The sequence below is a fragment of the Carcharhinus amblyrhynchos genome, chromosome 31 (assembly GCF_965287045.1).
Source record: "Carcharhinus amblyrhynchos chromosome 31, sCarAmb.v2.hapA, whole genome shotgun sequence".
NCBI lineage: Eukaryota > Metazoa > Chordata > Chondrichthyes > Carcharhiniformes > Carcharhinidae > Carcharhinus > Carcharhinus amblyrhynchos.
The window spans coordinates 23,437,987-23,463,213 of NC_137354.1; positions in this window are offsets into that span (position 1 = coordinate 23,437,987).

The following is a 25,227-nucleotide window of genomic DNA, read 5'->3' on the forward strand; positions in this document are numbered from 1 at the left end:
GACCCAATCTGGGAATCGTACCCGGGTCCCTGGCGCTGTGCGAGGTATCAGTGCTAACCACCGTGCCACCCTTGAAAGGACAAGAGAGAGAACAGAATCTTTCTCAGTCACCCCCCGACATTGCTCTAACTGCTCAGTCACGTGATGACAGGTCTGACATTATTTTGGAGATTTTCGGGAGCGGAAAAGGACACAGTATTGCTACAAACTTCTCACCAACAGTTCTGTAAAGCCACAGGAATGACTCTGCTGAAATGAACAGTAAACTGGGATTTCCCCAAGTCATGCAGATCTAACGATTGCAAAAAAACAAACCCCTCTGAGGAAACCATAGAAAAATGGGGACATTCCCAGCTCCCTGCAGTGTGTGCACAGAATATTCCCATATTCCTGGTTGTCAAGTATGGTCGGATGCAGTGAAATCTTTTCCCATTATGTGCTGTTCAAATTTATATATCGATATGGATACACATGCTGCACTATATTTTCCCTCAAGCTCCACTGTTTCTCCTTTGCAAAACTCACAGGCCTTTCAATCATTTTTTCTTTCCATTAATTCTGGCACTTCTACTTGTCCCAGAACTGGTCCCAGCTTTATCCCAAGACTGGGCTATTTTTGGATTTTGTGCACAATGTCCTCCAAGTAAATAGAAGGCCACTGAGTTTTATCTCTGTCTGACAAACTTCCTCTCACTTCAGTTACAAGACAGTTCTCATTTTTTTGCAGAGGCTTATCTTGCCCAGGGATTGCATTACGACCATAGAATGCCTCACAGGAGGCCATTCAGCCCATCGAGGCCATTGTTAGCAAATGTGAGGTTATCCACTTTGGTAGAAATAATAGTAGGAGGGATTATTATTTAAAGGGCGAAAAGTTGCAGCATGCTACGGTGCAGAGGGACCTGGGGGTCCTTGTGCACGAATCGCAAAAACCCAGTCTGCAGGTGCAGCAGGAGATCAAGAAGGCGAATGGGATGCTGGCTTTTATAGCGAGCGGGATTGAATATAAAAGCAGGGAGGTCTTGCTGCAACTGTACAGGGCACTGGTGAGGCCGCAGCTGGAGTACTGTGTGCAGTTTTGGTCACCGCACTTGCGGAAGGATATATTGGCCTTGGAGGGAGTGCAGAGAAGGTTCACCAGGCTGATACCGGAGATGAGGGGGTTGGACTATGAAGAAAGATTGAATAGACTGGGTCTGTACTCGTTGGAGTTTAGAAGGCTGAGGGAGGATCTTATAGAGACTTACAAGATAATGAAGCGGATAAATAGGGTAGAGGTAGAGAGATTCTTCCCACTTTGAAAGGATAGCAGGACTAGAGGGCACAGCCTCAAAATAAGGAGGGGGGACAGTTTAGAACAGAGTTGAGGAGGAACTTCTTCACTCAAAGGGTGGTGAATCTCTGGAATTCTCTGCCCATTGAAGTGGTGGAGGCTACCTCACTGAATATATTTAAGTCACGGGTAGACAGGGGAATTAAGGGTTATGGGGAGAAAGCGGGAAAGTGGAACTGATCCACTTCAGATCAGCCATGATCTTATTGAATGGCGGGGCAGGCTCGAAGGGCTAGATGGCCTACTCCTGCTCCTATTTCTTATGTTCTTATGATTCAGAATCTTACCCAGGCCTAACCCTGCCCCACCCCTGCCCTATCCCCTAACCCATAATCTCCCTAAACCTACACATTGACACCAGTGAGTGTGGATAGCCTTGGTGTTTGCAGAGGGATGTAGAGCTTTCAGAAGCTTGCAACATTCTCCGAATTTCAATAAAACAGCCAAATTCCAACTTCTTCCTGTAAAAGCTTGTTTCTAACTCTTCAGGAATGCACTTGAACCACATCATCACATGATCCTGTTAATCACTCTAATCAAAAGTCCCACTAAGGAACAATTTAGCATGGCCAATTCACCTAACCTACGCATCTTTGGACACTACAGGGCATATTAGCAGAGACAATCCACATAACCTGCAAATCTTTATGCACAGAAGTATTCCACAAACGGCAATTTGAAATGACTAGATAATCTGATTTGGTGACACTGATCGATAGTGTTAGGGTCCAGCACCTGAATGCCATGATACATAAAGCCAGAGTAGATTCCAACCATTTTTCCATTTTGGGATAAATGTGATGAAAGAATACCTCCTTTCACGAATGATTCCACTGACAAATCAAGGATCTTTTATAGTAAAACAAACTTTATTTAACAACAGTTTCAATATAACTCTAACAAATGAACCAGCTTAACTATTTGAACAATATATAAAAAGAGATAACTTTAATTTCTAACATATCACTGTTTCAGTTCCAAATAAGCAAAATTCTTCTTACAGCTTAAAACCCACTTAAATATAGTTAGTAATCGCATATATACTTACTATGATGAGTGTAGATTGGTGTAACAAATTGTCCCTAAATTATTCTCCCCTCAATCTGGTTTCCAATGTGGGTGCCAGAAGCATAGACAAGGGTCAAGGGTGGAAGAGGAAAAGCACAATATTAAAATGGCAACACGGGCTCGTTGGGCCGAAGGGCCTGTTTCCCGTGCTATGTTGTTCTTTGTTCTTTGTAGACACCGTGGAGTTTGCAGAGGGATATAGAGCTTTCAGAGGCCTGCAAAATTCTCCTAGCTTCAATCAGAATAGCCACATCCCAATTCCTTTTGTAAAAGCTTCTTTCTAACTCTGCTATAGCTTTAGGTACTGTACGTAAATGACACGGTAGCACAGTGGTTAGCACCGCTGCTTCACAGCTCCAGGGTCCTGGGTTTGATTCCCAGCTCGGGTCACTGTCTGTGTGGAGTTTGCACATTCTCCTCGTGTCTGCGTGGGTTTCCTCCAACAGTCCAAAGATGTGCGGGTTAAGTTGATTGGCCATGCTAAGAAATTGCCCCTTAGTGTCTAGGGATGAGTAGGTTAGAGGGATTAATGGGTATAATATGTAAGGATATGGGGGTAGGGCCTGGGTGGGATTGTGTTTGGTGCAGACTCGATGGACTGAAGGGCCTCTTTCTATGATATCACCACATGATACTATCAATCACTCTAATCAAAAGTCCCAGGGGTACTTAAGTAAACACAAGTCTAGTAATCCTACTTAACGTATCTAATTACATGGCTACAATTAGTAATTATCCTGCTCTCCCAGCATCTGAGTTGTATTCCGACCAGACAAACTGACCACCTGTAGCATAAAGCTGAATTTTGAAATATTCCCCTTAAACACAACCATTAGTCTCTTGCTGTATCCAGGGCATTAATTGTTTCTTGATGTGGAGTGAATGGAATGAGCTGAAGACTGGAACTGTGATAGTCTCAGGAGGCAGTGGCAGAACATCTTCATGATGTGACAGTCGGAGAACTTGATTCTCGCTGCTGGTATAAAGAGAGCAGATGGGTTCCCATTCCCTGCATTTAGCTCTTTAACCTCTGACCCAACCCCCTCCCATTCTTTTGTATTAGCTAACAGGATGTGGGTGTCACTGGCTAGCCCAGTATTTATTACCTATCCCTAATTGCCCTCAGGAATTTGGTGTGAGCTGCCTTCCTGAACACGCTGGAGTACATCTGGTATAGGTACACCATACGTGCTGTTAGGGAAGGAGTTTCGTAGAAGCCACAGAGTCCATAAAATCTCAACAGTGCAGAAGAAGGCCATTCGGCCCAATGAGTCTGCACTAACTCTCCAACAAAGCATCTTTCCTATATCCATAACCCCATACGTCCACCCCTGGAACTCACATCTTCAGAAAGGTCTAGTTGGACCAATGAGCAGCACAGGCTTAGAGGGCTGAAGGGCCTATTTCCTGTGCTGTGTTGTTCTTTGTTTAACATAAGGAGCATGAGTAGTCCATCTGGCCCCTCGAGCCCGCTCCGCCATTCAATAAAATCATGGCCGATCTTTTCATGGACTCAGCTCCACTTACCCGCCTGCTCACCATAACCCTTAATTCCTTTACTGTTTAAAAATCTATCTATCTTTGCCGTAAAAACATTCAATGAGGTAGCCTGAACTAGGCAGGGAATTCCACAGATTCACAACCCTTTGGGTGAAGAAGTTCCTCCTCAACTCAGTCCTAAATTGCAGGAATAATGGATGTGTCGAGTATAGGGCCAACGGTAGGACTCTGAATAGTGTGGATGAACAGAGGGATCTAGGTGTATGTTACATAGATCCCTGAAAGTTGGGAATCAAGTAGATAGGGTTGTTAGGAAGGCATACGGTGTCTTGGCGTTTATTGGTAGGGGGATTGAATTTAGGAGTCTCAGTGTCATGTTGCAACTGTACAAAACTCTGGTGCGGCCGCACTTGGAGTATTGTGTGCAGTTCTGGTCCCCACATTATAGGAAGGATGTGGAGGCTTTGGAGAGGGTGCAGAGGAGGTTTACCAGGATGTTGCCTGGTATGGAGGGGATGTCCTATGAGGAGAGACTGAGGGATTTGAGGTTGTTTTCGTTAGAAAGAAGGCAGCTACGAGGGGACCTTATTGAAACATATAAGATGATTAGAGGTTTAGATAGGGTGGACAGTGATAGCCTTTTTCCCCAGATGGAGAAAGCTAGCACGAGGGGGCATAGCTTTAAATTAAGGGGTGGTAGTTATAGGATGGATGTCGGGGTAGGTTCTTTACCCAGAGGGTGGTGAGGGATTGGAATGCCCTGCCTGCTGCAGTTGTAAATGCGCCTAGTTTGGGGGCGTTTAAGAGATCCGCGGATAGGTTTATGGATGGAAAGGGTTTGGTTTAGGTTAGAGGGTCATTGTTTTTTTTCAACTGGTCGGCGCAACATCGTGGGCCGAAGGGCCTGTTCTGCGCTGTAATGTTCTATGTTCTATGTTCTATGTTCTATGTTCTAAATCTGCTTCCCCTTATTTTGAGACTTTGCCCCCTAGTTCTACTTTCACCCGCCAGTGGAAACAACTTCCCTGCTTCTATCTATTCCCATCATAATCTTATATGTTTTTATAAGATCTCCCATCATTCTTCTGAATTCCAATGAGTATAGCTCCAGTCTACTCAGTCTCTGCTCATAATCCAACCCTCTCAACTCCGGAATTGACCTAGTGAATCTCCTCTGCACCCCCTCCAGTGCCAATATATCCTTTCTCAAGTAAGGAGACCAAACCTGTACACAGTACTCCAGGTGTGGCCTCACCAGCACCTTATACAGCTGTAGCGTAACCTCGCTGTTTTTAAACTCCATCCCTCTGGCAATGAAGGACAAAATTCCATTTGCCTTCTTAATTATCTCCTGCACCTGCAAACCAACTCCTTGAGATTCCTGCACAAGGACACCCAGATCCCTCTGCACAGCCGCATGCTGCAATTTTTTACCATTTAAATAATAGTCCATTTTGCTGTTATTCCTACCAAAATGGATGACCTCACATTTACCAAAATTGTACTCCATCTGCCAGACCCTCACCCACTCACTTAGGCAATCTATATCCCTTTGCAGATTTTTAGCATCCTCTGCACACTTTGCTCTGCCACTCATCTTAGTCTCATCTGTGAATTTTGACACACTACACTTGTTCCCAACTCCAAATCATCTCTGTAAATCGTAAACAATTGCGGTCCCAACACTGACCCATGAGGCGCACCACCAGTCACTGATCGCCAACCAGAAAAGCACCCATTTATTCCCACTCTTTGCTTTCTGTTAGTTAACCAATCCTCTATCCATGCTAATACATTACCCGTAACACCGTGCACCTTTATCTTATGTAGCAGTCTTTGGTGCGGCACCTTGTCAAATGCCTTCTGGAAATCCAGATACAGCACATCCACAGGTTCCCCTTTGTCCACTGCGCATGTAATGTTCTCAAATAATTCCACCAAATTAATCAAACGTGACTTTCCTTCATGAACCCATGCTGCATCTCAACAATGGGACAATTTATATCCAGATGTCTCGCTATTTCTTCCTTGATGATAGATTCAAGGATTTTCCCTGCTGCAAAAGTTAAGCTAACCGGCCTATAGTTACCCGCCTTTTGTCTATCTCCTTTTTTAAACAGTGGCGTCACATTTGCTGTTTTCCAATCTGCAGGAACCATACCAAAGTCCAGGGAATTTTGGTAAATTACCACAAGTGCATTTGCTATTTTTCTTGCCATCTCTTTTAGTATCCTGGGATGCATTCCATCAGGGCCAGGAGACTTGTCTACCTTTAGAACTACAGCACAAACAGGCCCTTCGGCCCACAAGTTGCGCCGATCATATCCATGCCTACCAGGCCTATCTATAACCCTGAATCCTATTAAATCCCATGTACTCATTCCAGAAGTCTCTTAAAAAGACCCCAGCGAGTTCGCCTCTACCACCACTGATGGCAGCCGATTCCACTCACTCACCACCCTCTGAGTGAAAAACTTACCCCTGGCATCTCCTCTGTACCTTTAGCCCCATTAACCTGCCCAGGAATTTCGTGATAATGATATTTTCTAGGTTCTCACCTGCCATAGCCTTCCTGTCATCTTTGGACACCAAGGAGCAATTTAGCATGGCCAATCCACCTAACCTACACACCCTTGGACTGTGGAAGAAAAACCGGAGCACCCGGAGGAAACCCACACAGACACGGGGAGAAAATGCACAGCCAGTCACCTAAGACCAGAACTAAACCCAGGTCCCTGGCGCCGTGAGGCAACAGAGCTGTCTACTGTGCCACCTTGCTACCCTAAGATTCCAGGATTTTAATCCAGTGACAATGAAGGAATGGGGATATATTTGCAAGTCAGAATGGATGGAAGAGTTAATATTGAGCTTGAAAACTTTGCCTGCAGCTCAGTAAGTATCTCCGACTGAACTGACTTCTGAAATCTCGTGTTTTCTTGATCTGCGTCCAGCTGACAACAATCTTGATATCTCACAACACCACCAGCGGTTCTGCCAAGTATATCCTGATTAAGGCAGTAGGGCAGAATTTTTTGCTTCTGAGCCGCTGATTAGAAGCAGAAATTGACTCTAATCTGTGCTGGATTAAGGTTTGGCACTTGGGATCAGCTCTTTACAATCATCGGATTCTAGATGCGGATAAGAGAGGAACAGACAGAGCAGCTGTTGAGAATCCAGGCGAACCCGTTATTCATCAACAACCCCCTTTGCTGCCCCCATGAGACATCAGCGGTTTAATGGGAACACATTCTTGCATGTTTCAGGAAAGCAATGGACGTGGAGAGAAATCGGCAGATTTGGGAGCGTTCCAGGAACCCTCGTGAATTTGTTTGACTTCAGCGAGCGTACCAATGTGGAGAGATCAAACAGGGAAAACATACAGCTCTGGATAGTGTTACCATTGTCCCCGTCAGGAGCCCACACACTCCTTGTAAATCCTACATGCTAAGCCCTTACTCCCCTGATTAGAGCGTGCAGATAACATCATTTCATTAGCGATGCAGGAATGTGTACGATAAGCATCAAAAATTCCCATCGAGCACACCTCCTGTCACTCCTTTGCATCAATGAAACAAGCGCCTCTTAAATTTGCTAGCCTTTCCCTGCCACTCTGTCCCACACGTTTGTCACTTTACAGAGGATTATATGCGCCAGCAGGTCATTTTGCTATGGGAGTCACGTACTGTTCTGTTCAATCATATCTGACATCTTCCAGCTTGTGTTATAGTCTGACTCAACTCTCTCTCTCTATGGGGTCATTGGAGGTTGAAGGAATAGGGAAGGGAGTTACAGGGAAATGATGAAAATTAGATCCAGAAGACTCAGATTGAGTGGAATGTGTTTTGAAGGACATCAGAAGTTAAGATCCAGCATAACAGGGAAAAATGAGCACTTGGGAAAACCAAGATGTACTTTGGAACTATTCCCATCATTTTTTTTTTATTCATTCGTGGGATATGGGCATCGTTGGCTGCCCAGCATTTATTGCCCATCCCTCGTTGTCCAAGGAGGGCAACCACATTACTATGGAGTCGCACGTAGGCCAGACCAGGTCAGGACAGTAGATTTCCCTCCCCAAAGAACCAGATGGATTTTTCCAACAATTGACAATAGGTTTCATGATCATCAGTAAATGCTTAACTCCAGATAGATTTTATTGATTTCAAATGCAGCCATATGCTGTGGCGAAATTGGAACCCGGGTCCCCAGAACGTTAGCTGAGTTTTTGGATTAATATTCGAGTGATAATACCACTAGCCCTTGCCTCCCCAAGTGACATAGCTGCTTGAAATGCAGCATACAGTGAGTGGAAGTGTAAGACACACTGCAGTTGTGCTAGTTAGTTGTTGTGCGAGTATATTTTCTTTGGTTTGATGTATTAGTTGCTTGGAATATAATGTTTGGCGAATGGGATGCTGGCCTTTATAGCGAGGGGGATAGAATATAAAAGTAGGGAGGTCTTACTGCTACTGTACAGGGCACTGGTGAGGCTGCAGCTGTGTGCAGTTTTGGTCACCGCACTTGCGGAAGGATATATTGGCCTTGGAGGGAGTGCAGAGCAGGTTCACTAGGCTGATACCAGAGATGAGGGGGTTGGCCTATGAAGAGAGACTAAATAGACTGGGTCTGTACTCGTTGGAGTTTAGAAGGAAGAGGGGGGATCTTATAGAGACGTATAAGATAATGAAGGGGATGGATAGGGTAGAGGTAGAGAGATTCTTCCCGCTTAGAAAGGATAGCAGCACTAGAGGGCACAGCCTCAAGATAAGGGGGGGGGGCAGTTTAGATCAGAGTTGAGGAGGAACTTCTTCACTCAAAGGGTGGTGAATCTCTGGAATTCTCTGCCCGTTGAAGTGGTGGAGGCTACCTCGCTGAATATATTTAAGTCACGGGTAGATAGGTTTCTGATAGACAGGGGAATTAAGGGTTATGGGGAGAAAGCGGGAAAGTGGAACTGATCCACTTCAGATCAGCCATGATCTTATTGAATGGCGGGGCAGGCTCGAAGGGTTAGATGGCCGACTCCTGCTCCTATTTCTTATGTCCTTATATGTTTGGCCTATGTTGATTTTGGTTCATTTGTTACAGTGGAAATCTCAAAATGTTGCCCTTTAGTCCTGCCCATCAGTCGCTGGGAAATTAATCCCTTCTGAAAAGTGGTTAATCACCGTGGAGATTGTCACACAGTGCACGATGTTTGAAAAGTTCTCAAAAGAAGCCTGCAAAGACTGAATAGCGCAAAAATAGCCCCCTTTGCTGGGCAGAGCTGTTGGTGCAGACTCAATGGGCCGAATGGCCTCCTTCTGTACTGTCGGGGATCAGCGCGCTACACAAAACACCATAGACATTGGTGGGACCTGGAGACCCCCACTGGCAGTCAATAGTGGTGGGGAAGGGAGGGGGGGGTGCAATTATCCTGCTCTATATCATAGAAACCCTACAGAGAAGGAGGCCATTCAGTCCATCGAGTCTGCACCAACAACAATCCCACTCCAGGCCCTATCCCCACAACTCTACGCATTCACCCGACTAAATCTCTCTAACCTACACATCCCGGGACACTAAGGGACAATTTAGCATGGCCAATGCACCTAATCCGCACACATCTTTGGGGGAAACCAGAGCACCCGAAGAAAACCCACATCCTTTCGCCAGCTAGGCTTAATTCTCTGTAACTCTCCCTGTTCCTTCAATCTCCAATGCCCCATCGAGAGGGAGAGAGAGAGAGTCGAGGCAGACTATAACACAAACTGGAAGATGTTTAATAAGAATATGAGTGAACGGAACAGCACATTCTCCCCATAACAAAATGGCCTTTGGCTATCTGGATTCAAAGTGTGAGTGCAGAGGTAGGCACGTGACATTCAGAGCGTTGGTGATGGATCAGAATATTTGGGGAAACCTGGCAGCAGTGTGGCGCAGTGGTTAGCACTGCTGCCTCTCAGCTCCAGGGACCCTGGGTTCGATTCCCAGCTTGGGTCACTGTCTGCGTGGAGTTTGCACATTCTCCTCGTGTCTGCGTGGGTTTCCTCCGGGTACTCCAGTTTCCTCCCACAGTCCAAAGATGGGTGGGATAGGTGGGTTGGCCGTGTTAAATTGCCCCTTAGTGTCCTGGGAAGTGTGGGTTCGAGGGATTAGCAACGTGGGGTTACAGGCCTGGGTGAGATTGTTGTTGGGGGTAAGGTTGACGGGCCAAATGGCCTCTTTCTGCACAGTAGGGGATTCTATATGATACTGCTCATTTATACCCTCATATTCCAGGACCTAACAGAATGTATGAGTGGATTTAGTCCGGTTGGTATCAGCTTTTGTCTGTACTGAAAAATCCCCATCTTTAACTTTTCTACAATTCTCACCCCCTTTCCAGAAGAATGCCATAAGGAAGGATCTAGAACAGAGAAAGACAAGGACAAGCTGTGTCCTGCACTGGGGTCCATGATTTCCTTTGTTTGACCATTGGTGGCCATGCCTTCAGTTATCCAGGCTGTGAACCATGAAAATCCCTCCTTAAATCTCCATTCCTTATGGAAGTTCTGTCAGACCGACCCCTTAGGCCGAGCTTTTGGTAACTTTTTTTAATTCATTGAGTATTTATTGATCAACTCCATTTGACCTTAAGAGCCAACTGCGTTGCCGTGAGTCTAGAATCACGTGTAGGCCAGACTGGGTAAGGATGGCAGATTTCTATCCCTGAAGGGCATTAGTGAACCGAGGTGGGTTTTACTAACAATTGACGTTTCATGGGCCATCGTTAAAATCTGGTATTTCAGAAAAAAGTTTAATTGAATTTAAATGTCACCATCTGCCATGGTGAGATTTGAACCCAGGCCCCCAGAATATTACCCTGGGTCTCGTTACTAGTCTGGTGACTGTTTTTCTCTTTTAATCCATAGGCGATTCGGTCCGCCTTGTTGTCCAACAAGGGGCATACACGCGGTGGGTCGTGCAAGGGCTGCTCTTGGATGTTGCTGCGAGAGTTGCCTAGTGCTTCACGTCGTTAGTGTACGCTTAAACTGGACCGACTGACGGGCAACACCACAGCTCAGTGACTATCACTGTTTGCTGTGCAGATACATGGATTTGGGTCAGTGTCAGTGGGAGTTTGCGCATTCTCCCCGTGCTTGCGTGGGTTTCCTCCCACACCCCAAAGATGTGCTCCTAGGCTAATTGGTGTAACAAATTAGTCTCCCCTCAATCTGGTTTCCAATGTGGAGTGCCATAAGCTTAGACAAGGGTCACGGGTGGGAGAGGGGACTCAATGTTAAAATGGCGGCGCGGGCTCGTTGGGCCAAAGGGCCTGTTTCCTGTGCTGTGTTGTTCTTTGTTTGTGATAATAACACTATGCCACTACCTCCCTCACCTGTGCTAAAATTCTCATGTAAAGTTTAGTGTCAAATTTTGTTTGCTAATGCACCTATGGAGTCCAACATGTTATGAAGTGTGTAACATAGATACAGGTTGTTGGGGGGGGATATTTTTTACACATACAGAAAGACTTACTGCCCATGTTATTCAGAAAGCTAATAGAATGTTGCCACTTGAGAGCAATTGAGTACAAAAGTAGGAAGGTTCTACTTCACTTGGTGAGACTACATCTGGAATATTAGAATCATAAAAACCCTACCGTGCAGAAGGAGGCCATTTGGTCCATCAAGTCTGCACTAACCACACCATAGTCCCATATATTTACCCCACTAATGTCTCTTAACTACTTATCCTGGGACAAAGGGGCAATTTTAGCATGGCCAATCCACCTAACCCACACATCTTTGGACTGTGGGAGGAAAGCAGAGCACCCGGAGGAGACCCACGCAGACACAGGGAGAACATGCGAGCTCCGCACAGACAGTGACCCGAACCAGGAATCGAACCCAGGACCCTGGCACTGTGATGCAGCAGTGCTAACCCACTGTGCCACCCTGTACAGTATTGGTCTGCTTATTTAAGGAAGGATGGAAATGCATTAGAAGCAGTTCAGAGAAGGTTTGCTAGACTAAGTACAGAAGTTAACTGCAGAATAGCAAAGGCAAGTTCTGCTTTCGGTAGACTGCGCCCCACTGTACGGGAACGTCGAGGAATCAGCCCAGCAACAAAACTGAAGGTCTACAGCGCCCCAATACTCACTACCCTCCTGTATGCCTGTGAAACGTGGACTGTGTATCGAAGGCATGCAAAACAATCCAATCATTTCCACATGATTTGCCTTCGCAGAACATTATGTATCCATTGGCAAGACAAAGTACCAGACACTGAAGTTCTCTCTAGAGCAAGTCTACCATCAGTCCACACTGCTGATGAGAGCGCAGACCTGATGGGCAGGTCATGCCATCCATATGCCAGATGAACGCATACCCAAGCAGCTCCTTCCTGGGGCACTCTCTGCTGGAAGACGCTCGCATGGAGGGCAGAAGAAACGTTTCAAAGACACACTCAAGGCCTCCCCGAAGTCACTTGACATTGACACGACCACCTGGGAAACGCTGGCACAAAACCACCCTACCTGGCACTGCCTCATCCACAAGAGGCTGTCAAGCTTATGAAGCAAGGTGCATTGCTGAAGCACAACTTAAGCGCGAGCTGCGCAAGTCCAGAGCCACCAGCGCAACAACTACACAAGTCTGTCCAATGTGTGCCAGGACATTCCATGCCCGAATTGGCCCTGATCAGTCATCTACAGACACACCGCAACCAGCCTCAAAATGACTAATGGTGTCGAGGTCCTCATCGAGGACGATGGACGAACAACTAACTAGACTAATACCAGAAATGGGTGGGTTAAATTATGAGCAAAAGCTGGAGCCTTCAGGTTTGTATCCACTGGAGTTTAGAAGAGCAAGAGGCAACTTGAATGAAAGATATAACGTCCGGATAGGTATCGACAGGATAGATACGGAGAGGATGTTTCTCTTGAGAGAGCCTAGAACTGGAAGCCGCTGTTTAAAAATAAGGGGTCACCCATTTAAGACAGAGATGAGAGCTTTTGTCTTAGAGAGTTGTCAGTCTTTGGAATTCTCTTCCTCCAAAGATAGTGGGAACAGAGTCTTCGAATATCTTTAAGGCTGAGCTGGATAGATTCTTGATTAACAAGGGGGTGAAAGGTTTGAGGGATCAGCAGGAATGTGGGGTTGAGGTTACAGTCAGATCAGCCATGATCGTGTTGAACAGCAGAGCAGGCTCAAGGGGCCTTCTCCTGCCCCTCATTTGTACGTTAGGATGAATGTAAACCTCTTCCTCCCAGCTCCCTTGTGCATGGAAAATGGTGTCGAGGCGTCGATCTGCTTTGCCACCCCCTTTCACATAATGTTCTTCCTCTGCAGACCCTTTAAACCCTGACGGGGCAGCACGGTGGCACAGTGGTTAGCACCCCAGCCTCACAGCACTTGGGTTCAATTAAGAACATAAGAAATAGGAGCAGGAGTAGGCCATCTAGCCCTTCGAGCCTGCCCAGCCATTCAATAAGATCATGGCTGATCTGTTGTGTCTCAGTTCCACTTTCCCGCCCTCTCCCCATAACCCTTAATCCCCTTACCTATCAAAAGCCTATCAACCCGCGTCTTAAATATATTTAGCGAGGCAGCCTCCACCACTTCAACGGGCAGAGAATTCCAGAGATTCACCACCCTTTGAGTGAAGAAGTTCCTCCTCAACTCTGATCTAAACTGCACCCCCCCCTTATCTTGAGGCTGTGCCCTCTAGTCCTGCTATCCTTTCTAAGCAGGAAGAATCTCTCTACCTGTACCCTATCCATCCCCTTCGTCATCTTATACGTCTCTATAAGATCCCCCCTCATCCTTCTAAACTCCAACGAGTACAGACCCCGTCTATTTAGTCTCTCTTCATAGTCCAACCCCCTCATCTCTGGTATCAGCCTAGTGAACCTCCTCTGCACTCCCTCCAAGGGCAATATATCCTTTCGTAAGTGCGGCGACCAAAACTGCACACAGTACTCCAGATGCAGCCTCACCAGTGCCCTGTACAGTTGCAGCAAGACCTCCCTACTTTTATCTTCTAGGATTTGAGGGACCGAATGAGGAGGAGGAGGTAGAGAGGTTTAGGGAGGGAATTCCTGAGCTTGGAGCTTAGGCAGCTGAAGGCATGAATGGAGTGATGGAAACCAGGATGTTCAAATGGTTCAAAGTAGAGGAACAACTTTACTATTTCACAATACAACACCAGTGGTGATTCAGATGGCTTCTATTAAATTGGGATCTAGCCTATAACTCAGGACCTGGCTTTAATATTCTTCAAGATCTGACAACAGAACTATTTGTAGTTCTCCAGAAATCTTGCAGATGTGGAATCAGCCAGTTTGCATTGTATGCAAAGCAAAGTTTCTCTTGTGGGAGAATCAAGAACTAGGGGTCACTGTAAAAGTAAAGGATTGCCCATTCAGGATGGAGATAGAACATGACAGCACAGTACAGGCCCTTCGACCCTCGATGTTGTGCCGAGCTACGTCCAATCCCAAGACCAAGCTATCCCACTCCCTATCATTCTGGTGTGCTCCATGTGCCTATCCAATAACCGCTTGAAAGTTCCGAAAGTGTCCGACTCCACTATCACAGCAGGCAGTGCATTCCACACCCCAACCACTCTCTGAGTGAAGAATCTACCTCGGACATCCCTCCTATATCTCCCACCATGAACCTTATAGTTATGCCCCCTAGTAACAGCTACATCCACCTGAGGAAATAGTCTCTGAACGTCCACTCTATCTATCCCTCTCATCTTCTTATAAACCTCTACTAAGTCGCCTCTCATCCTCCTCCGCTCCAAAGAGAAAAGCCCCAGCTCCCTCAACCTTTCCTCACAAGACCTACCCTCCAAACCAGGCAGCATCCTGGTAAATCTCCTCTGCACTCTCTCCAATACTTCCACATCCTTCTTATAGTGAGGTGACCAGAACTGCACACAATATTCCAAATGCAAGGGAAGAAATTCTCTCTCAGGGGGCTGCGAGTCTTTGGAACTCTCATCCTCAAAAAAGAGGGTGTAAACAGAGTCTTTGAATATTTTTTTAAGAGCAGGATAGAGGCATCAGTGGCTAGCATTGCTGCCCCACAGTGCCAGGGACCCAGGTTGGGTCACTATCTGTGTGTAGAGTCTGTACGTTCTCCCCATGTCTGCATGGGTTTCCTCCAGGTGCTCCAGTTTCCTTTCACGGTTCGAAACACATGCTGGTTAGGGTGCATTGGCCGTGCTAACTTCTCCCTCAGTGTACCCAAACAGATGCCAGAGAGTGGTGACTAGGGGATTTTCACAGTAACTTCATTGCAGTATTAACATAAGCCTACTTGCAACACTTTTTAAAAGGGGATTTAAAGTTTATTTATTAGTGTCACAAGGAGGCTTACATTAACACTGCAATGAAGTTACTGTGAAAATCCCTAATTGCTACACTCCGGCGCCTGTTCGGGTACACTGAGGGAGAATTTAGCACAGCCAATGCATCTAACCAGCACGTCTTTTGGACCATGGGAGGAAACTGGGTCAGCTGAAGGAAACCCACACAGACACGGGGAGAATGTGCAGACTCTGCACAGACAGTGACCCAAGCCAGGAATGGAACCTGGATCCCTAGTGCTGTGATGCAGCAGTGCTAACCATCGGGGGTTATTGGAGGCAGAAGCTAATCGGGAGTGGGCAAGTGTGTGGGGTTGGGGTTACGATCTTATTGAATGGTGGGCAGGCTCGAGGGGCCGAATGGTCTACTCCTGCTCTCGATTCGTACGTTTGCCTGTTCCTTTATCTCAGATTGCACATTGAGAAGGAAGGAAAATAAGCCTCTTAAGACACGGCAGCAGTGGTTCGCACTGCTGCCTCACAGCTCCAAGGACCTGGGTTCGATTCCCAGCTTGGGTCACTGTCTGTGCGGAGACTGCACATTCTCCCCATGTCTGCGTGGATTTCCTCCCACAGTCCAAAGATGTGTGGGTTAGGTTGATTGGCCGTGCTAAATTGTGTCCTGGGATGCATGGGCTAGTGGGGCAAATGTGTGGGGTCACAGGGATAGGGCCTGGTTGGGATTGTGGTCAGTGCAAGACTCAATGGGCCAAATGGCCTCTTCCTGCAGAGTATGAGCAATGCGTCCTGGTGGGGTTCGTCCCTGCAGGTATGTTCACCAATGTTGCTCAAATAATCTAACACCCTGTCCTTTAATGAGATACTCGTTCTAATTACTGGCATCATTATCGGATCAATTCACTCCAGCACTGATTTACAGACCCACTGAGAGCCAACAGTCCGCTCCATAAGTACAAGGTTCTTATTTTCGAATCTGATAAGCTGCTAAGGTGACTAAAATGGCACAGTTCCCACTTTGCTTACCAAGGAAGCCTTAATTGCAAGCATTGATAAGAAAGGAAATCTCCCCTCAATCTGGTTTCCAATGGGGGTACCACAAGGGGGTCAAGGGTGGAAGAGGAAAAGCACAATGTTAAAATGGCAGCGTGGGCTCGTTGGGCCAAAGGGCCTGTTTCCCAGGCTGTGTTGTTCTTTGTTCTTTGCATCATTTCCTTGCCATTGATCTGGGATCTTGGATAAGACTGATATGGCCTTATCTATCTTGAGATTATTGGGTTTTGTTTGCCCCTCATTAACAATTAAACAGCTCATTTGTCAGATTTATACTGTGTGCAGTTCTAGTCGCCACATTATGGGAAGGATGTGATTGTACTGGAGGGGGGTGCAGAGGAGACTCACCAGGATGGAACATTTAAGTTATAAAGACAGAGGTTGGTTAGGCTTGGGTTGTTTCTGTTGGAGCAGAGAAGACAGAGGGGCGACCTGATCGAGGATTATGAGGGACATGGATAGAGAACTGGTCCCCTGAGGTTCGAGGGGAAGGGGGTGGGGAAGGGGAGGTTTGAGGGAAAGTGGAGAGGGAGATGGGGATGGGAGATGGCGGTGACAGTCCAGAATGCACTGCCTGGGAGGGCATCCTTTAAAAAAGTATCTGGATGGGTACTTGGCACATTCAGAGCTATGGGCCAAGTGCTGGTGAATGGGATTAGGTTTGCAGTCAGGTGTTTCCCATATGCCAGCATAGACTCAATGGGCCAAAGAGCCTCTTCTGTCCTGTATGACTCAAGTCTAAGTGTTTCACAGTGAACCACAGAATAATAGATGTCTTGATTAAATATTCAAGCAAACATCCTCAAAACTATGATTAACATTGCTGACACCGCAAGGAGTTCAGTGCTCACCAGCTAATTTTAATGTGAGCTGGTCAAAGGTATTAACAGAATCAGGTCAAAAACCAGTCTCCTGTCCCCACCCAAAATCCTTTTCATTGCAGCCCACATCAACAAAAATAACTTACATTCATATAGCACCTTTAACGTAGTAAATGCAAATAGAATCTCTACAGAGCGGAAGGAGGCCATTCAGCCCATTGACTCTGCATTGTTGACCCTCCAGACATACCTCTTCAGTTGTAGATAGTAAAATAAAACAAAACTTACTCCAACTTATAATGAAAAAGGTTTAATACACAAATTTCATTACACCAACACTTACAGCCTCATCCTGAGCCATTCCAAGCTCCCAATAATTCCCAACAGGTTCATATTTATACTGAGTGAGATGGTCAGCTGATCATTCTGCCATTGGTTACATGGTTTACTGGGTCAGTTGACCCTTACAACTCATTACCATTGGCCACATGACAACAGATCCAATGTTATCATTAGTTACATTCCAACATGCATCAACTCTTCCCTAGGCCCTATCCCCATAACCCCATGTATTTAACCCACTAATCCCCTTAACTCACACACCTTCGGACACTGAGGGGCAATTTAGCATGGCCAATCCACCAAACATATACATCCTTGGACTGTTGGAGAAAACTGGACCACCTAAAGAAAACCCACGCAGACATGTGGAGAATGTGCAAACTCCGCACAGCCAGTTGTCCAGGGCCAGAATTGAACCTGGGCCCCTGGCACTGTAAGGCAGCAGTGCTAATCACTTGTGCCAACCCCAACGATCTTACATTCTACCCAATGGCCAGCACCCACTCTTCTCTCAGTGATGTTAACATAGATAAGGCTGAGCTGCTAACCCTTTCTGGTCTGATAAGGGGCAGCATGTTCAACGTACCCTTCAGTAGCATAACCCTAGCGTTAATTCGCAATTAGATCCCAGTCTCCCTTTTCAATTAGGTTTACAGCGTCACCATTTCCACAAGTTAGGTGGATTGGCCATTGTCCCTTAGTGTCCAAAGATGTGCAGGTTAGGTGGATTGGCCATGCTAAATTGTCCCTTAGTGTCCAAAGATGTGCAGGTTAGGTGGATTGGCCATGCTAAATTGCACCTTAGTGTCCAAAGAAGTGCAGGTTAGGTGGATTGGCCATGCTAAATTATCCCTTAGTGTCCAAAGATGTGCAGGTTAGGTGGATTGGCCATGCTAAATTGTCCCTTAGTGTCCAAAGATGTGCAGGTTAGGTGGATTGGCCATGCTAAATTGTCCCTTAGTGTCCAAAGATGTGCAGGTTAGGTGGATTGGCCATGCTAAATTGTCCCTTAGTGTCCAAAGATGTGTAGGTTAGGTGGATTGGCCATGCTAAATTGTCCCTTAGTGTCCAAGGATGTGCAGGTTAGGTGGATTGGCCATGCTAAATTGCCCCTTAGTGTCCAAAAATGTGCAGGTTAGGTGGATTGGCCATGCTAAATTGTCCCTTTGAGTCCAAAGATGTGTAGGTTAGGTGGATTGGCCATGCTAAATTGCCCCTTAGTGTCCAAGGATGTGCAGGTTAGGTGGATTGGCCATGCTAAATGACCCCTTAATGTCCAGAGATGTGTAGGTTACGTGGATTGGTCATGCTAAATTGTCACTTAGTGTCCAAGGATGTGCAGGTTAGGTGGATTGGCTATGCCAAATTGCCCCTCATGGTCCAAAGATGTGTAGGTTAGGTGGATTGGCCATGCTAAATTGTCCCTTAGTGTCCAAGGATGTGCAGGTTAGGTGGATTGGCCATGCTAAATTGTACCTTAGTGTCCAAGGATGTGCAGGTTAGGTGGATTGGCCATGCTAAATGACCCCTTAGTGTCCTGAGATGTGTAGGTTATGTGGATTGGCCATGATAAATGTGTAGGGTTGCGGGGATAGGTCGAGAGAAAGGTGAGTCTTAGAGTCGGTACAGACTCAATGCGCCAAATGGCCTCTTCTACACTGCAGGGATTCTATGAATACTGGAATGAGAAGCTACTGCGTTGGAGGAGATGTGGCGGCCATTTCGTTCTCAGCAAAATCCCCCCGAACAGAAAATATAACTTTGGCCAGTTATTCAGATTTCTTCACAATGTTGGTAAAGGGATAAAGATGTCTCTGTTTCTCTTTAGGTACTGCCCTATGGGATCTTTGACATCCACCTGAGACAACATCGGGCTTTTATTTACTGTCTAATCTGAAACACAGCATTGCCAACACTGCAGCACTCCCCCAGCTCGGCAGGGACCCAGGATTGTCAGCCTGGTTTATGTTCTCAAATCTCTTGGACTTGAATCTGCAACGCTCTGCCTTGCAGGCGAACAGTGCTACCCACTGAACCATTGCTGACATGGCGTTTGTTAACATGTGGAAATAACTATATTGGCCACAACTTCAATCAAATAATCATTGCCTGACAAAGTCATCGTATGATGAAAGCTAAGAATTCTCCGTGGAAGATGTAACAAAACTCAACAGTTTGATAGCTTGCAGCTGTTCCTTGTGTTTGTTGCCCAACGGAAAGTAACCCTGCTTCAGAACATTCCAGACACCCAATTATTCACCGTCCTGCATCTCATTCCAGTGTCCATGTCCTGGTTTCGCTGGGAATTGTCTCAGAATTCCAAAAGATGAGCAAACTTGGAACAGCCTTCAGAGCTCCTTAATGCTTGTAATGGCTCGACTAAGATCCAACAATCCTGATATCTACCTCATTTACACATTTGGGACCCCATGGAACAATTTAGCATGGCCAGTCCACCTAACCTGCACATCTTTGGACACTAAGGGACAATTTAGCATGGCCAATCCACCTAACCTATGCAACTTTGGACACTAAGGGGCAATTTAGCACGGCCAATCCACCTAACCTGCACATCTTTGGATACTAAGGGGCAATTTAGCGTGGCCAATCCACCTAACCTGCACATCTTTGGATACTAAGGGGCAATTTAGCATGGCCAATCCATCTAACCTGCATATCTTTGGACACTAAGGGGCAATTTAGCATGGCCAATCCACCTAACCTGCTCATCTTTGGACACTAAGGGGCAATTTAGCATGGCCAGTCCACCTATCCCGCACATCTTTGTACAGAATGGGGCAATTTAACATGGCCAATCCACATAACTTGCACACCTTTGGACACTAAGGGGCAATTTGGCATGGCCAATCCACCTAACCTGCACATCTTTGGACACTAAGGGGCAATTTAGCATGGCCAATCCACATAACTTGCACATCTTTGGACACTAAGGGGCAATTTAGCATGGCCAATCCACCTAACTCGCTCATCTTTGGACACTAAGGGGCAATTTAGCATGGCCAATCCACCTAACCCGCTCATCTTTGGACACTAAGGGGCAATTTAGCATGGCCAATCCACCTAACCTGCACATCTTTGGACACTAAGGGGCAATTTAGCATGGCCAATCCACCTAACCCGCTCATCTTTGGACACTAAGGGGCAATTTAGCATGGCCAATCCACCTAACTCGCTCATCTTTGGACACTAAGGGGCAATTTAGCATGGCCAATCCACCTAACCTGCACATCTTTGGACACTAAGGGACAAATTAGTATGGCCAATCCACCTAACCTGCTCATCTTTGGACACTAAGGGGCAATTTAGCATGGCCAATCCACCTAACCCGCTCATCTTTGGACACTAAGGGGCAATTTAGCATGGCCAATCCACCTAACCTGCACATCTTTGGACACTAAGGGACAATTTAGCATGGCCAATCCACCTAACCTGCACACCTTTACACCCTGAGGGGCAATTTAGCATGGCCAATCCACCTAACCTGTATATGTTTGGACTGTGGGAGGAAACCGGAGCACTCGGGGGAAACCCACGCAGACATGAGGAGAATGTGCAAACAGCAAACAGACAGTCACCCAAGGCTGGAATTGAACCCAGGTCCCTGGCGCTGTGAGGCAGCAGTGTTAGCGTGCTGTGCCACTGTGCTATAAAATGCCTTGTCATGTTCTGACGTTATGAAAGCTGCGATGCCCACACATGGATAGAGTTTCCACAGCATTCAGCTTTGTGGCAAAGCCGGCAGTTCGTTGGAAATTGAGACAAAGATTGCCAAGAGTGTGCGCTGTCATGGAATCATCGAATCCCTGAAGTGCAGAAGAGGCCATTTGGCCCATTGAGTCTGCAGTGACTCTCTGGTTAATGGAATATGGCCAGTGATGTTCCTCAGGGATCTATGTTGCACACATGCCAACTCTCTGCAGAGGGAGCAGGAATAAGATGCCTCAGTAAAACTGAGTCTCACTCACTAAACGGACTGGAAACAAGCATCGAAAAACACTCCATTCTGAGGCGATGAGGATCTGTACAATTACCCGGTCTTTGTCTCTCCAGCTTTCTCACCAATCCCTACAGCCCATCCCATCTCCCTCTTTCTCTCCGGCTATTCCTAACTGTATTTCATTTCTCAATAAAGTGTTGGAAAAAAACACCGAAATGAATGGGTGGCACAGTGGGTTAACGCTGCTGCCTGACAGCGCCAGGGACCCGGGTTCGATTCCCGGCTTGGGTCACTATCTGTGAGGATTTTGCACATTCTCCTTGTGTCTGTGTGGGTTTCGTCCGGGTGCTCTGATTTCCTTCCACAGTCCTAAGATGTGGGTAGATTAACCATGCTAAATTGCCCCTTAGTGTCCTGGGATAGATTAGGTTAGAGGGATTAGTGAGATAAATACGTGGGGTTACGGGGATAAGGCTTAGGTGGGATTGTTCTCCATGAAGATCTGATGGGCCGAATGACCTCCTTCTGCACAGTAGGAATTCCATGAATTGTTACCATTTTAGTCGAAGGAAAGAGAGAGAAAGAGAGGTGTGAATCCCATTTCCCACACACTTTCTTCCAATCCCCACCCAAAATTATATTTTAACTGGCCGTCGCCAGGTTGTGTGTGGGATCTTGCTGTGTACAGAGGTGGGTCTGGCTCCCTACTCCTCGCACTGTGTGCACGTTAAACGTTAACGACTGAGGGAAAGGAGAAGGCTTGAGGAGGGGGAAGGGGCAGAGAGAGAGAGATGGAGGGAGGGAGAGCTAAACTATAAAGGAGGGGGTGGGGCTGGGGGTGTGAGGGTCTCGGGAGGTGTTGTGGGGGGGGGGCGGAGAGAGAGACACACACAGAGTCTGGGTGTGGGATCCTTTGTGGTTCTGCCAGTGGGATCCTACTGTGCATAAATGCCTTCATTCTAACTTTCACCATTCGTTCATTGACTATGGAGTGTGAGTGGGAGCAACACCAGGCTTACCCAAAAAAGAATGGGCACTCTGGTACAGCTGCAACACAGCGTGCAACAGGCAGAGTGAAACAATCCCACAACCAACGGATCAGATTCTAGCCCTGCCATCCTGCCATACCCAACTGCGAATGGCGGTGGACAATTAACAGGCGGACATTCCTACGTGTGGGAGGGAGTGCTTGGATTGACACGAGTTAGCGCTGAGTTAGTGTAGGAGTATAATGAGTGGGTGAGGCATATTGAGTTGACATGAGTTGGCACCAAGTTGGCATAAGAGCTACAACGGGTCATGATAATGAGTAGAACATAGAACATTACAGCGCAGAACAGGCCCTTCGGCCCACGATGTTGCGCCGACCAGTTAAAAAACAATGACCCTCTAACCTAAACCAATCCCTTTTCATCCATAAACCTATCCACGGATCTCTTAAACGCCCCCAAACTAGGCGCATTTACAACTGCAGCAGGCAGGGCATTCCAATCCCTCACCACTTGAGTCTTGAGTTGCCATTAAATTGGTGTAAGGGCTATTGGGGACCGGGGGGGGAGGGGGGGGGGGGGCGACTCGATAACTTGGTATGGGTAGACACCACATTGGCATAAGGGGTATAAAGGACAATGAGGATGAGAGGTGGAACATAGGTTGGCAGGGAGGAGTTGAGGGAACACTGAGGGTGGATGGGAGGAGGGATATGTGTTGGCATGGATGGGGCATGGGGAGTGGGTGTGGGGGGGGGGGGGGGGGCGCGGTTAGAGGGTAATAGCTGGAGGGCCTAATATTTAACAGCATAGCGGGGACCAACCCACCAAGAGGCAAGGTGACGAGCCTACCTCGGCTCTCGTGTCCCCAGTGGCTGCCTCCAAGCCATGTCTGGGGGTGGTCAACCTAATCCCAGCACGCACCTGTCCACCCATCACCACCAGAAGGAAGATTCGGAATCCGAGGCCTGCTTCCTGAGGCGGGTACGGCGAGATGGGGAAATGTCCGACTGCGCCTCTCCCCCAGGAGCAGAAAGGCCTGAGTGTTTGGTAATCTGTCACACACACAACATCGGTGCGAAATCTCTGGAAGCAGAATCCAAAGTGGAAGCTTTCTCTCGGGAGGTTACACCTCAGATTGGGTTTGAGATATGAAGAAACAGAAAGAGAGACAATAACCAATAACAAAACGCACTTCACTGAGACGCAAAGGGAAAAGGGAAGTAGTGGCGATATCACAAAAAGGAACAAGGACAAATTAGCCAGTTTACAAACCACAGGAAATGTTTCAGCTGGAGACGATTGGGGGAAGAGAGTTTTACACAATTATATTCACAATGACACCATAGATACCCTTCGAAACAACACAGAAAGGCAAAAATCAAGCAGCGAGGAACTAATCAACCAATTAGCACAAATTAATTTGTAAATAATGTACATAAAGATAAGTCGCTACAGTCCCAGATGACCAATGGACGTACCATCAACATAGACATGGGTCAAGGGTGGAGGAGGAAAAGCACATTGTTAAGATGGCGGCGCGGGCTCGTTGAGCCGAAGGGCCTGTTCCCCGTGTTGTGTTCTTCTTTGTTCTTTATAGGCTGCTCTCTCCTTTGAGGGGGAGAGCTGATTGGTGGTGAGTTTAACCTGAGGGTCACCACACCTCAGACAAGGGGGCAAGGTCGACAAGGCGGGGCCTCAGACGGTAGGGGAACGGGATGGGGTTAGCATCGCTCTGCATCACTAACCAGCCACCCAGACAACTGAGCGAAACCCCAAGTCATTTAATAGCTCAGAAAAATATGAAAAATTAATAAGAGGAGTTAACGGAGGGGGTGACGGAGGCGGAGATGGAGGGGGAGATGGAGGGGAGCTGGAGGAGGGGGATGGATGGGATGATAAGAGGGGATGGGGGGGGGATGGAGGGAGTGATGGAGGGATTTGGGCGGCACAGTAGCACAGTGGGTTAGCACTGCTGCTTCACAGCTCCAGGGTCCTGGGTTCGATTCCTGGCTTGGGTCTCTGTCTGTGTGGAGTTTGCACATTCTCCTCGTGTCTGCGTGGGTTTCCTCCGGGTGCTCCGGTTTCCTCCCACAGTCCAAAGATGTGCGGGTTAGGTTGATTGGCCATGCTAAGAAATTGCCCCTTAGTGTCCAGGGATGTGTAGGTCAGAGGGATTAGTGGGTATAATATGTAGGGATATGGGGGGTAGGGCCTGGGTGGGATTGTGTTCGGTGCAGACTCAATGGGCCGAAGGGCCTCTTTCTGCACTGTAGGGTTCTATGAGGGGGTGACGGGGGGGTGATGGAGGGAGGGTTGGAGGGGGAATAGAGGGGTGATGGAGGGAATGATGGAGTGGGAAGTGGAGGGGGGATGGAGGGGGGGAATAGAGGAGGTGATGGGGGTGGGGGATGGAAGGAGGATGAGGGGGGAATTTGGGGGGGGGGGTGATATCCTCAAAAAACTCAAAAATAATGTCCTCAAAGAATTCCAGTAAATTAGTCAAACATGACCTGCCCATCATGAACCCGTGCTGCATCTGACCAATGGGACAATTTATACCTAGATAGAACATAGAACATAGAACATTACAGTGCAGAACAGGCCCTTCGGCCCACGATGTTGCGCCGACCAGTTACAAAACAATGACCCTCTAACCTAAACCAATCCCTTTTCGTCCATAAACCTATCCACGGATCTCTTAAACGCCCCCAAACTAGGTGCATTTACAACTGCAGCAGGCAGGGCATTCCAATCCCTCACCACCCTCTGGGTAAAGAACCTACCCCTGACATCTGTCCTATAACTACCCCCCCTTAATTTAAAGCCATGCCCCCTCGTGCTAGATTTCTCCATCCGAGG